The 14703-nt window shown below is 33.4% G+C and overlaps 1 pseudogene; it reads right to left on the bottom strand.

Annotated features, from left to right (window-relative positions):
* Positions 1-8258: 8258 nt before the first annotated feature.
* Positions 8259-9849, bottom strand: LOC143574200 (AAA-ATPase At2g46620 pseudogene; annotated as a pseudogene).
* Between the last annotated feature and the right edge of the window lie 4854 nt (positions 9850-14703).

Here is a 14703-nt window from a genome sequence, read left to right as displayed (position 1 = left end):
TAAGTTATTGATTCGTCTACAACACGGACGAAAGTATAAAAATTGTCAAACCCTATGGTATCTGTTTCAATAGCATGGGGGTGATGGTTAAGGCTTGTGGCCTTATGGTAACGTGGCTCAAGGGGTTTTCCTATAAGGGTGCGTTTCCTCTTTAATGGTGTTCTTGGGCCTGGAGTCGCCAAATTAGTATAGACGATTGAAATCCTGTCTCAGAAAAACGCACTCAAATATCGGTGCAAGTTCTGAACACTACTAAAGAAAATATATTTCAATTGTATTATTAAATGATTTATGAATTAAATGTATAGCAAGGGGAAGAAAAAAATCATCATTTTATGGTTTCAATTTGTTTGAACAATTAACAATGGGTTTGATCAAAATAAATTGAGTTGAAACATACAAAGTAAAGTATATTCAAACAAGTTTATTATTATCATAAAGAGTTTTTGACCAAAATTAAAATAGAGTAGAAAGACATTTTTCGTCTTTTAAAAACTAACTTTAGATAAAAAAAATATAATGTGACGTAATTAAATTAAAAAAAGAACTTTGCTTATGCATAAATAATATTATTTATATGACATTTAAATAAAGAAAACTAATGGGTGTTATAAATTTAATTTATATATATTAGTACCAATTAATATCATTATCATTATAATAACTTTAGGAAAAACTTTCACATACAAAATATGTAACATATAGTTATATGTATAACTAAATGGATCACTTTGAATAATAAAACGAGTCATGCTTTGGGTTTGAAAATTGACGAATGTCAGAGTGGTTATGATGGAGGTGGGTGGTGACACTGACCAGTGATACATATATACATAAAGGGTGTGTGTGTGTGTGTAACACAAGTAGTTACATAGACAACCCAGTCGGCAAAAAATACCCATAAGCAGTCACATAGGCGGTCCAATCAGCTAAAAACAAGCGGGGTTAATGTTCCGTTAGCTTGGGATTGTTGTGTAAAATAAGTTGAAAGTTTGGTTTGCCAAAAATTATTTTTGAAGTTGGATTTAGCATTGGCCAATAGATGAAAGTTGAGATTATTAAAATCCAATAAACCAAAAATATAGCATAGCATTCTGGTTTTTTTAGTTTTCTATTTTATTTATATATGTTTATTTTTTATTAGGTTTTAGCTCTTTAGTTTACGATTTGTATTATTTTAATTAATGTAATCATCTCCGCTTTTTAAATATACGCATTTTAATTTATTTGATAAATATTATAATTTTAAATATATGCAATTTATTAAATAAAAATAGAGAATGAGGAGAATGAAGTGGCTAAAGGGTAAGGTTGAATGATGAAAGAAAAGCTTATGTGAATTAGGGTTTGTTGGGAAAATTGGACTTATATTGTTTTTTATCGATTAGAGGGTTTATTTTAAATTTTATTGTATATTGGATAAGGGTGGCAAGTGTTAATACGACCCAACACGATAAAAAAGGTTTTGCGTTAGCTAACACGACCCGTTTAAAAAACAGGGTTCGGTTTGACTAACATGACTTGTTAAAAAAAAGGTTCGGGTTTGGGTTGACCCCTTAACCCGTTTAATAATTTAAATTAAACTTTTATAATTATATTTTCATATTTTTTTTTCAGTCATCCATTATCCGAATATACTCTTGAATTTCCAATAAAATTTCATGATTTAATTATTTTAAAATTAAAAAAATATATACATTTCTCTACTAACTCTAAATTATATCCACTTTATTTATTAATTTTTTTAGTAAATGGTTCAAAAAGATCGTTCAGGTCAACCATAAATTGTATGTGTGGGGTTTAGGGTTGAAATATTTGACACCGGATAATAATACAGGTCGGGTTTGGATTACACATTTTAACCCGCTAACCTGCAATCCATCAGCCCGTTAACCCATCAACCTGACATGATTAACACCCATAGCATTGAACAGTGATGAAGGTTTAAAATGAAGAATTTTATTCAAACTTTGTGTCTTTGCTAAAAGAAACTTGAAACAATAGGGTCTAATAGGTTGAAACTCTGGTAAACATAGGGTTGACAGTTAAGGAATATAATTAGAATGATAAGCACTAGAACAAAACATCAATATACCTTACATTAAAGAGTTTAATGTGTAGTTGTAAGGAGAAAACTTGGCAAAAGTGAAGATTTGGTATTTGAATCGAAGAGTTTACACTTGCAACCTATGGTGATTGCTTGAAGTCTTTATTAATGAGATCACCCAACAATTGTTTTAAAAAAACAAAGGTAATCCACTAGTATAGTTTTATACGTCTCGAATACACCTATAAAAGAATTCTACTGTAGCATTTATACTAATCTATTTATTCTAATAAAAGACTACTTAATTTTGCCACTTGTCAATCTCATAGTTCTTCTCATCTTTTTTTCAACATATTTTAATATATGGTCCTTTATCTTTAAGTCATTTCAATATATGAATTCAAGTTTATTTTTATTAAAGGTAAATCATAACCAATTCATTCATTAACATTAATAAGGAAATAAGAAAATAAGGAAATTTCAACATTGAATTTACAGGCCTGTTAGATAAAATTTTCAAGTCACAGATAATTGCAAATTAAAGAAAATAAAGGTGATCATTGTCGAAGAATTTGGATTTATATGGTAATAAACTATGAATTATATTTAAACCGGGATTCGAGCAACAGTGCATAATATTTTATATAAGGTTGGTTTCAGAATTGGATTTAAAATTTTCTATGTTGCTTGATTATACGACTTTTAATTGTAAAATATAAATTCAATTAAAAATTTGTCATACACAAAATATTAATGACAATAAATTTATCATGATCAATCAATTTTAGATTCTAAGGATGATTATATCATCAAAATTTAGGTAATTTGGTTTTTGGGATAATCATGTTTTTTGGATAAACATGAATAGATGATCTCAAATACCATTATATTAATTGTTTAAAATGTATGATATTTTATGTGTATGAAATTTTTTTACTTATTTGAAACATATTTGTGTAACCTTAGCTATATAATATTTACAATTTTAATGTAAATTGTAATTATATTAACAATATATGATAATTTTGTTGACTGAATTTCATTTAATAGCTAGAGTTTAAAAGCTTCATCAATTACCTGTGAATACACGGACCTCAAACTAGTGTTTAATAAATCTAGTTTGTAATTGAAAAAGGAAATTTTGCAAGTAATGACTTATCAATTATCAATTTAGTTTTTAATCTTTGACATTCACGTTGAGTGCTACTACTTATTAATAAAAGTCTGAAGTTTGTCGTTTAAGTCTAGTAATATTAAAAATATTTCTATAAACTTTGATTTGTTTGAGACTTTGAGTTGATGATATTGATTATGGTCAACGTTTTCCTTGCGACCTGTTCTTGGTACAACCAACCACATTCCAAGTCTGAACTAACCACACTATTTCAAAGTTGCAATGAAAAAACAAATTGATTATTCATAATATGTAAACTGAGTCAATAAAGTATATATCTAAGATTTTTGAAATCCCTTTTAAGTTCATTAAACATTTAGAATATAATAAAAAATATCTAACAACATTTGTAACATGGATCACAAAAATAACATGACAACCTCCATGACAAAACACTTGTTATGAAGGGTAGTTTGTAATCAGTTTATCTATATTATAAATAAAACATGAGTGAACGACCTCTTAAATTTTAGAAATACCAAATTTGTTGTTTTAAGTACAAACCATAATGCATAGGTTTAAGACATTTTATGAGCACTTTTGTCTTTTGACAATTTTGTCTTTTAACAAAATCATGCACAACTAATTTTAATTTATTCAAAAATATTATAAGTTGGGTCATTTAATTTTAATCACATTTTGTTAATTAATAAAATAGTTGCATATATACCCTTTATTTTAAACCAACTACCCTAACAATGTTTAAACGTGTATAACTTTTTTACACGTTAATATTTTATAAAAAATATTATATCATAAAAACGAGTATTTTATTCTCTTTAAATTGAGTATGGTATTACTATATTTTTGTCATTTTAAAAACTTAATGTGTTGCGTGATTACTGTTAAGGGCCGGCAAACGGGTCAGGCAGGTTCGGTCGTTCGGGTCATGGGTCTAAAGCGCTAAGGTTGGAATGGGTCAATACAAAAAAGGTTAAGGTTGGAATGGATTGGGACGGGTTCCGGTCGAAAGGGGTCAAGTAAGAACGGATTTTGTGTTAGAACAGTGTCAGACAGAACTTGTTGCGGGTCAAGACACGTTTAATGTGGTGTTACGTGTGCACCGACACTTCATTGCGCATGCACAGTCGTTGTGTGACATGCTTACTAACACCGGTTAAGCTTCCAATGCCGGATTATGAGCATACTATCTCCAGGTTGCGCGCGTACTGTTGTAAAGTCACACACTTACTTAAGCAGTAACACTGGTTGCGTGTTCGGTGTCATATTTGTGTACATACTCCGCTGTATCGCTCGGGCACCTAGCTAGTCAATATTTAAAAATATAAAAATAATTTACAAACTTTATAACTTGTATGTTGAATTTTATTTTACTCTTCTTTTATTTCAAAGAAGATATTTTTAATAATGAAGCGACTGATCTACCAGACTTCATTAAAATCAATGGAGTTTGGTTTGAATAAATCAAAAGAAGCAGGAGCAATAATGCCTTCTACATTGTCAGCACTCATTTATTGCTGTCCATTTGTCAGCCAATTTTACAATTTAATCACTAGTTAATACCAATTATTCCAAATCTCAACTACCTCAAGTGCTTTTACACTGCAAGTAGGTTTTATGTTAATATTTTGGGAAAATTCCTAAAATAGCCCCTTTTAGAGTGAGAAGTCCCATTTTAGCATTTTTTTTCTCAAAATCTTTTATATTTTGCACTTGCAGGACGCTTTGAGAAAAGATAAAAATAAAGACAAGATTTCGAAAGAAAGTCAGGTAAAAGACGAGATTTGGGGAAATAATGCCGTGCAAGTCCAAATTATATTGTAATCTTGGAGCAAAAGTCCATATTTTTTCAAATCTTTTTTATTCAAAAAACCGTTTTGAGAGACTATTTTTTTATGTTTCCTATCTTTCCTGTCCATATTTCAAATTCTTGGAAAAATATATTTTTTACATTTATACCCCTTAACCACCACCACCACCTTGAACCACCACCTTGAACCACCACCGTCACGTCGCCCCCACCCCATCACCACCACCGAACCACCACCACCCCCATCCCATCACCTCCTCTCCACCGCCTCTTGTCATATCCTGATAGGGTTTGATAGATTAGGATTGCGGTTAATTGAGATAGAGAATAGAATACAGCAAACAAAGAACCGAACGATAGTATTAATGAAAATGTATAGAAAGGTTACAATAGATTCTCGGGCCGAGCCCTCTCTCACTGCATAAGCAGGAGCCATGGCAATGTCATCCTAAACATAAACCTATCCTCCCTCCCTATTAGCTAATAATACCTATTTATAAAATTATAATTTGCACTTGACCCCCTCTTAAAATAGACAAGTTGCATTTAGACTATAACTCGAGCATGATTCCTATCATTACTTCCCCCTTCAAATAGTCTTGTCCTCAAGACTGGGATCGGCTGCGTCGTCTGGTGGCCGACCCTACCCATGTACCACCCACAATGATATGGTCCAACAATTAACTCAATAACAGGACTTGCAGTTCTGTACCTCCAATGAATACCCGGTAGGTTTGTAGGAAAGAACTTTTCAACAGAGGCAAACGTCCCAAAAGACAGAAACAGAGTGATATGTTGAACGTTCCCACAAAAAAGATCCAGATCTGGAGAGTATCGGCCCATAACAATTTGCTCCACATCATGGCCCGCCCTTGTACTGGAGCCCAAAGCCCACCGAAAATCATTCCATATGGCCCAATTATCACCTATCAGCCCCGATTTGTCATGGTCGATTGATTTTTTGTCAGATCTGGGTAGGACGACAGTTACCTGAGCCACAGATTACGAAGATCTAGAATATGAAGTAACCGATCGCATATTAACAGCGCCAAACACATCGATTGTGGAGTATTGATTGGATTTTCAGTTTTTGTGTAACCAGAAATTGGAGTAGTAGGACCATATCTAGAATCAGATCCAGAGAAAACCTTGCCGGAAAACCCTGATCCCGACGAACCATCGCCAGCAAGCGAGAACCGTCTTCCGAAACTCACCGGATTCAACGCGAGCCTCTTCTAACACTTTCAAAGTGGTTTTGATTTCAGCAACATCACATTGAAGTTGTCTGATCTGCTGTTCATGGGCATCCAATCGAGAATTTGGAGCTAGGGTTTCCATGATTGAACAGAGTAAAACGGCAGGTTACAAGCAGGTCGGACCAATGATAGGGTTTGATAGATTAGGATTGCGGTTAATTGAGATAGAGAATAGAGTAAAGCAAACAAAGAACTGAACAATAGTATTAATGAAAATGTATAGAAAGGTTACAATAGATTCCCGGGCCGAGCCCTCTCTCACTGTATAAGCAGGAGCCATGGCAATGCCATCATAAACATAAACCTATCCTCCTTCCCTATTAGCTAATAATACCTATTTATAGAATTATAACTTGCACTTGACCCCCTCCCAAAATAGACAAGTTGCATTTAGACTATAACTTGAGCATGATTCCTATCATATCCCCGCTACTCATTAACCCACACCTTCTTTCCATTCTTCTTCTTCTTGTTCATAGCAGCCATCACCACCCATGAATCTGGAAGCTGTCAAATCTTACTCTCACCAAATGTCATATTATCCTTCTTTAGATTCCATTTGCATCATCTGTTTCTTTCTGACTGTAATTTGGGTTTTTCTTTCTGCACACCAACTGTTTAATCTTTTGCCTCAATGAACTTTTTTCAATCTTTTTTCCTGGGTCTTGCTTAAAAGTTTAATCAACACTTATCTGATTTGTTGGGTTGTGTTTTCTTGGTGAAAAGTTTGAATCTTTGTGATCATCTTGCTGTAGTCTGTTTGATTTTGTTTTCTTGGATACACCCATATGAGGTTTTGAATAAAGATTGTTAATTTGTGATTTTGGTGGTTTAAAGATAGTGAAAATGAACCCTTTTTACTCAGTTGTTAAGGAAGAGTACCCGTTAAGTGGTGATGGTGGTGGACAGCAACCAATGATGGTGGTGGTTCAAGGTGGTGGTGTTGGTTAAGGGGTATAAATGTAAAATATATATTTTTCTAAAAATTTGAAAATATAGACGGGACAGGCAGGAAACATAAAAAAACAGTCTCTCAAAACAGTTTTTTGAATAAAAAAGATTTGGAAAAATATGGACTTTTGCTCTAAGATTACAAAATAATTTGTATTTGCGCGGCATTATTTCCCCAAATCTTGTCTTTTACCTGACTTTTTTTCGAAATTTGGCCTGCTTACTTTTTATTTTTATCTTTTCCCAAAACGTCTTGCAAGTCTAAATTATAAAAGATTTTAAGGAAAAAAGGGCTAAAATGAGACTTCTCTTTCTAAAAGGGATTATTATGGGAATTTTTCCTAATATTTTTCTGATTAACTTCGTAACGTTTGAAAGGACTCAGTCTGATTTATGAAACACGATTAGTTAATGAAAAGTGTCCTCATTACGTATGCGAAAAAGGATTAACTAAGCTTTCAAATAGGTTTAACGATTTAAACTAAAAACAATTATTTTATAATCATTTTCTTAACGAAAATATGAGTAAAATATTTTAATTGATTGGATTTGCATTTAGTCCACTATCAAATGCATTCATCTCGTGACTTAAATGGCGCATGAGGGGTGCATGATCAGCTTTGACGCCCCTGCTACTTCAAGTAAAATGGTATTTGGCCTCCCAAAAATGGTGATGAGGACTAAAGTCGATTATGACTCATTTTCGGTTAACCTTGAAACGCATGGGCATGAAAAAAATCCCAAAACATGAAAATAATGCGTTTAGACCTTAACTTTTGACCAAGTTTTTATTAGCTACTCATTAATGAACTTGAAGTCAAAACTTTTATCTAAAAATATTGACTTTGTGTTATAGATAGATCATTTAACAAATATTCATTCAAACAAAGTTGGTGGGATTTTCGAACAAATTACAACCGAAACAAAACCGTAATTTAAGAAAACAAAAAACGGAAGCAAACTATCTATTATTATTAGTGTAGGTTAATAATTCGGTTAATCGGGTTTTTCTTACGTCCCTGGCTCGAGTTGCTTCTCGTATGGCAACCTTGATTAGCTTTGTGTATAACAAACAAGTAAAAGAATATAACAAAAATCAATCAAAAGTATAAATAAAAAGAAACAAAAACTACATTGTACGCTCAACCCCATCCAAATCAATCGATCCTTCCCTTCTACGACTTCTGTTTTTCAGCAACCCGTATAAGTTTTTCAACTCCTTTCCGGTATGAAAACTATCCATGCAAAACACACCCGAATGATCACTTGCCTCTTCAACAGTTCTCGTTGACCCGCTATGCATTAGTTTTGACGGCAAGTCAACTAACCCATCAATCGACCCACTATGACTCAAATTTCGCGGACCCCTCGGTAACCCGGAGCCCAAACCCGAATCATGTCCGTGTTTATGAACCATCCCGGTTTTCCCATTGTTATGTGTTTGCAACGCGTTAATAACCGTTTTAAGAGCCCGAGTGGGGGAACCACGGTTCGAGATCATGATCTCCCCAATCTCGGCGGGGCTCAAACTCGCGCCGGTTTGGAATATTTCCTCAACTTGCGGGAAAAGTTTGTGCTCTTTTATCCCTAAATGGCTATTTGCGAGGTTTTTAAACGAGGTGAAATCACATAAAGGGAAGTGCACGTGGAAGTCGATCCTACCCGGTCTCAGGACCATAGGATCGACTTGATCTTTGTTGCTGACGGTGAAGACCATTACCCGTTCTTCACCGCAGCAACAAATGATCCCGTCCATAAAATTTAAAATCCCAGACAAACAAACCGCCTTCGATTTTTCCACCAAATACCGATCCAAATCTTCGATCACAATCATCGATTTACACGTCGTCTGTAACAACAACAACTTCAAATCCGAGTCCCCGGTGACTTTCGACATATCGACGTCGTACACGTCATAGCGAAGAAACTTGGCCATTCCAGCGATAAAGCTCGATTTTCCGGTACCCGAAGGTCCATACAACAGATAACTCCGCTTCCAGACGCGACCGAGACGGTGATAATACGATTTGGATTTCAAAAACAACTCCAGATCGGATTTAACCTTGTTTTTCAAATCGGAATCGTTCAAGGCCGTGTCGATGGTGGCCGGATGTGCGAAGGGAGCCGATATCCAGCGTCCGTTCTTCTCGGGTTCGTTCTCCGCGTTAATATACAGCCGAACCTCCTTACTCTTATTATCAATCTCATCAGCAACTTTACAAACATGCTGAAGATACGAACTTAATATCCGACGTTTCTCCTTACGCCGTATCTTTAAAACAAAACCCTCCTTATCTAACTTCCAGTAAACTCTAGATCCGAGGAACATGTCAGGGAACGTCTGATTCTCGTTGATGACAAGACTGATCTCGTTCGGGTTATTGTTACCCGAAAACAGATTGACAAAGTCCAGATCCCCAGCGGACGGTAACGAGTTAAGGTACGTAATAATTTTGTTGAAAAGTTGATTCTCCTGCATGTGCTGGTTGAATTTGGGGATTTTGTAAAACTGGTGCGAGTGAAAACACTCGTCGATGAACCTCCATCGGGTTTGTAGAAACTGGCCGATGGAGGTTCGGGATAATAGTCTCGGAATGAAATAGAAGCTTAGTAAAGTTGTTAGGAAGAAAAGCAGGATGATTAAGATCATGATGAGGATAATTTACATCAAGTGTAAAGAAGGGTGCTAATGTGAACGATAATATAAAGGGACAAGGATTGTGTTTGGAGGGTTAGGAAGAAGATGAGTTAAGAGTCGGAACAAGAATGGTGAAGGGGTCAAAAAAGATGTGCATTTTATATTAATAATAAATTTAGTCAATTCTTGTTTATTTTTTTTTATTTGTTAATTTTGAATATTTACTTTCTATCTTGACAATTTCAGTCAGTTGAATGTAAATTAAGCTAAAATACAAGCATCAATTAGTTGACAAAAGATATATATAATATTTTTGGAAAATATTATTGTATTAAATGTTTATAAATTGAAAAAAGGAAAATTGGTTTTAAATGATGAAAATAATGAGGTGAAGCGTGTGGTTTATGGTGCATGATGATGATGATCACATGTGTGTCTTAAATTTAATTTGCTGGCATTCATAAATTGAAGGAGTATTTTTAGGTTACATCTCATGATGCAATGGATTTGGATTTTAATGCATGTCCCGTACCCAACCAAAATTATGCCTCTATTTGCTGTTAGGGGGTTGGGATGAGGTGGGGGTGGGATGGACATGAAAATAATCTAAAATATATGTGTCAAAATTGAAAACAAAAATTATATAAAAAAAGACTAGTAAATTTTAATAATCATAACTTTTGACTGAGATTAATCACATTTTAAAAAAGAGTTATTGAAAATGTTTACAATCACACTCAAGAGTGCTTTTAATTAAACAAAAAAAAAACTAAATAAAGGGACATTGAAAAGGTTAAATCAAATAGAACATTAATGTTAAAAAAACACATAAATTAGTTGATATTGCTTAATATAATGCAATTTACATAATATTAGCTAATATCAAGTAATTTATTAGTTTCTTATTTTTTTTTAAATAGACACACGGCCTTTGTGGTTCACCAAATCTTGGAACTTAGTTTCAACCATTTGCACAATAAATGCGTGAGATATATGATGAAAATCTAAATAAAGGGATATATTTTTTTTGGAACGACCAACTAAGTAACGTCGGGTAATCCGTACTCGGCCCCCAATGACTAAATGTAGCCAAGCCGGCCACGAGTTTGGACGGACGGAGCCCCTAGCGGTCCACCTATTGAGGGATTCCCCAGATAAAACCCGACCCCCACGCCCGCCAAACGGCACGACAGCGAGGAACCGGTAAAACCGGGTGAGATCAGGACTCGAATCCTGGCAAGCCATGGTCATCACCCATATCTCCAATATAAATTGGTGATAGTGAGGTTGAATCCCTACCTCTCGCTAGTAAAGTGAGTGCTCTACCATTGAGCCACATCCAATTTATGAGGGATATTGAAAAGGTTAAATCAAATATAAATTGGTGATAGTGAGGTTGAACCCCTACCTCTCGCTAGTAAAGTGAGTGCTCTACCATTGAGCCACATCCAATTTATGAGGGATATTGAAAAGGTTAAATCAAATATACCATTAATCTATATCTATATCTATATCTATACTCTCTAATAAAAACCTATAATGTTTTGCCACTTGTCACTACCACATTAATCTTTGTAATTTAAAACCAATTAAATCTCTAAAAATCATTCATTGCCATTTATTTGTTAATTAATAACTATTAAATACTAATTTGAATGATGCAAATAACTGAATAAATTAATATCTAGATTGTTTTAATGCTATTGTACAACGGTTGTCTCTTAACATGTATGACAATTTATTGTTTTTTTTTTGTATTTTGCTTAATAATTAAATATATTTTTTTTCATCAATTACCCGTGTAGTACACGGGTCTCAAGCTAGTATGTTATAAAATGGAAGTTTTGTTTGAAAATTTTTGGTTCTTAATTTATGAGAGAACACCTAAACATGCTTATCTAGGACATTAAGCATGACGAACAAAGGTAATGGAGCAAGTGACGTGTGGGTGAAAGAACGTGCTTTAAGTGTTTAATATCGTGTGTTTTGTTTGTTTATATTTATCGAACACGATTACTTTGATTGATTTGTGATTACAGGTGCTTGGAGCATTAAAGGTACAAATTAGAGGTTACTTGCATGCTTCCGGAGGAGTTAGGAAATGATTCGTGCGCGTTTAAAAGTAAAACGGGCATATCCAGGGCTATAAAATGAGTAATGAAACCCATAATATATGAATTTTGGGTTTCTCTACGAGAAGATTATGAAAATGGAAGGAAAAGTGTCGTAAGGCAGAGAGCTCAGGCCGTAGCCTACAAAGCCACCGTAAGCTACGGCTCCCAAGTCGTAGCTTACGGCTGGGGCTGACGGAAAAAATTGTTTTTTCTTAATTATTTTTCCATATGTAAGGCGGGTTAAACCCTAAGTCGATTATTCTTTTTATCCTACCATCCTTGGGCGATTTTGGAGCTGTCATATTGTCACACCCCGTTAAGCAATTCGCAGAAGCATAAAATGGTAATGTAACAGACACCTCTGGTATCAACCACATTGTTTATAAGGAAACATTATTAACTAATTTACAATATATTACATTGTTCTAACATCTTTTACAAACTAAGTGATACAATCAAAACTAGTCTGTTAACTACTTTATTTCATACTCGCATACTTGCACCAATTTACACGGCCTCGATCACGATCCAAACACGTAGCACATAAGCAATCTACTTCAAGTATCTATATACCTTAAAAGAATGATAAAAACGGGTCAACTACGAATAGTTGGTGAGTTTCATAAGTTTCAACGAAATCAGTTCTGCGTACCACACAATCATAGTCTGTATGTACGCGTGTGTGTAAATATGTATATATGTTGTATGTATGTACATATGTATGTTTGTATGTACATATGTATGGTTGTATGTTTATGATATAAATATGAAAAACTATAGTGAGATGGTGACTGTTTATTCGTGCTACGTGCCTCCATTTCCCACGTAAAGTCAACCACTGTGGCCCCCCTTTTGCCCACAACATGTCCCAAGTAACTTTGCCAAGCACGACATAGTATATATATATATAGGGGAGGATTTTCCTAAAAATAAGTAGTTTCCTAGAAAGAGTGGGAATAAATCATAGCCATTGGATCATGTTAATCAATGGTTGAGATTTAAAATTACCAAAAACCGACATAGTTTCCTAGAATTACTCTTTCACCATTATAACCGACATAGTTTCCTAGAATTATTCTTTTACCATAGGTTTTAATGCCAAATGTCAAAAATCTATTGGTTCTTACCATTCCTAGGAAACTTTTTATTCTTATTTGAACCCTTTTCTCTCTCTCTCTCTCTCTCTATATATATATATATATATATATATATATATATATATATATATAAGGTTAGGTTAAAATAAAAACCCACTTGAGTTGTGAAAACTCTAGAAACCCATTTTCAACAATATGTTTTTAATTAAAGTTTACATCTTGTGGTCTTAATAAAAAATGTAAATATAAATATAACTTTTTCTCTCTCCTGAAAACATATATAAAAATTTGTAAAAAAATGTTAAAAAATAGCAAAACAATTTTTTTTTTGATTTTTTTGATGTTTTGTATTAAATGTTATAACATATATTACGTGTGCAAAAAATAAACAAAAAAAACGATGTTAAATAGGGTTTCACGAGTTTTCACAACTCAAGTGGGTTTTCATTTTATACTTCCCCTATATATATATATATAAATATATATATATATAAATATATATATATATATATATATATATAAGAGGATCAAGAGAAAACTCACCTTTAGAGAGAAAACTTAAAAACTCCTAAAGAATTATTTTTAATTAAAAATAAAAAAATATTTCAAAATTCTGTTTTAGCCATTATTTTTATATTTTCTTATATTTCACTCGAAAAAAAAAACCGTTGTGATGCACATACGTATTACTGTGCGATACCGTTGTATTACACATGTGTATTACTATGTGTTTTTGAGTTTAATAGTGTTTTATTACTTATATTCAATATTTGTGTATTGTATATGTGTAGTAGTGTTGTATTATATGGAAAAAAAATAAAAGTCGATATGGTGCACATGTACGTTAATGTTGTATTACACATACGTACTAATGTGTATTCGATGTGTGTATTAGTCTTATATTGCATATATAAAATAGTGTGTATCAAATATATGTAATAGTGTTGTATTCTATGCAATACAAACACTTTTGCATATATGCAATGCACAATATTACACATGCGTACTATACCGATGCGGTTACCTACAAGTTTTTTATTTTATTTTTTTTGAACCAATAACAACATATAAGAATAATGGAAAAAAAAGAAACTTTAAATTTTTTTTTTAAAAAAGTTAAAAATAGTTTTTTAGGAGTTTTTAAGTTTTCTCTTTAAGAGAAGTTTTCACTAGATCCCACCCCTATATATATGTATATATATATATATAGTAATTCCCACTCACAATCAACCACTGTGCCCCCCCCTTCCGCCCACAACATGTATAATTACAGTAGATTCTTGGCATTCATGCCATAATCAAGTTAGTTTGTTCAGTTGCAGTAGAACTTGGCATATAAGCCATACTCAACTTAGTTTGTTTAGTTGCAGCAGAACTTGGCACATAGGCCATACTCAACTTAGTTTGTTTAGTTGCAGCAAAACTTGGCACATAGACAATACTCAACTAAGTTTGTTTAGTTGCAGCAGAACTTGGCACATATGCCATACTCAACTTAGTTTATTAAATTGCAGTAGAACTTGGCATTCCAGCATACTCAATTTAATTTGTTCAATTGCAGCAGAACCTTGGCGATCACACCATACTCAATTGAATATGTCATATATAGGGTCATGCATATAATCAATAGTACTATCCGCATTCTATGGCTCATA

The sequence above is a fragment of the Bidens hawaiensis genome, unplaced genomic scaffold, assembly GCF_021521415.1.
Source record: "Bidens hawaiensis isolate Kalapana, Puna unplaced genomic scaffold, B.hawaiensis_p1.1 tig00026857_1, whole genome shotgun sequence".
Classification (NCBI taxonomy): Eukaryota; Viridiplantae; Streptophyta; class Magnoliopsida; order Asterales; family Asteraceae; genus Bidens; species Bidens hawaiensis.
The sequence above is the reverse complement of the archived record's forward strand: the minus strand, read 5'-3'. Positions and strand labels throughout refer to the sequence as shown.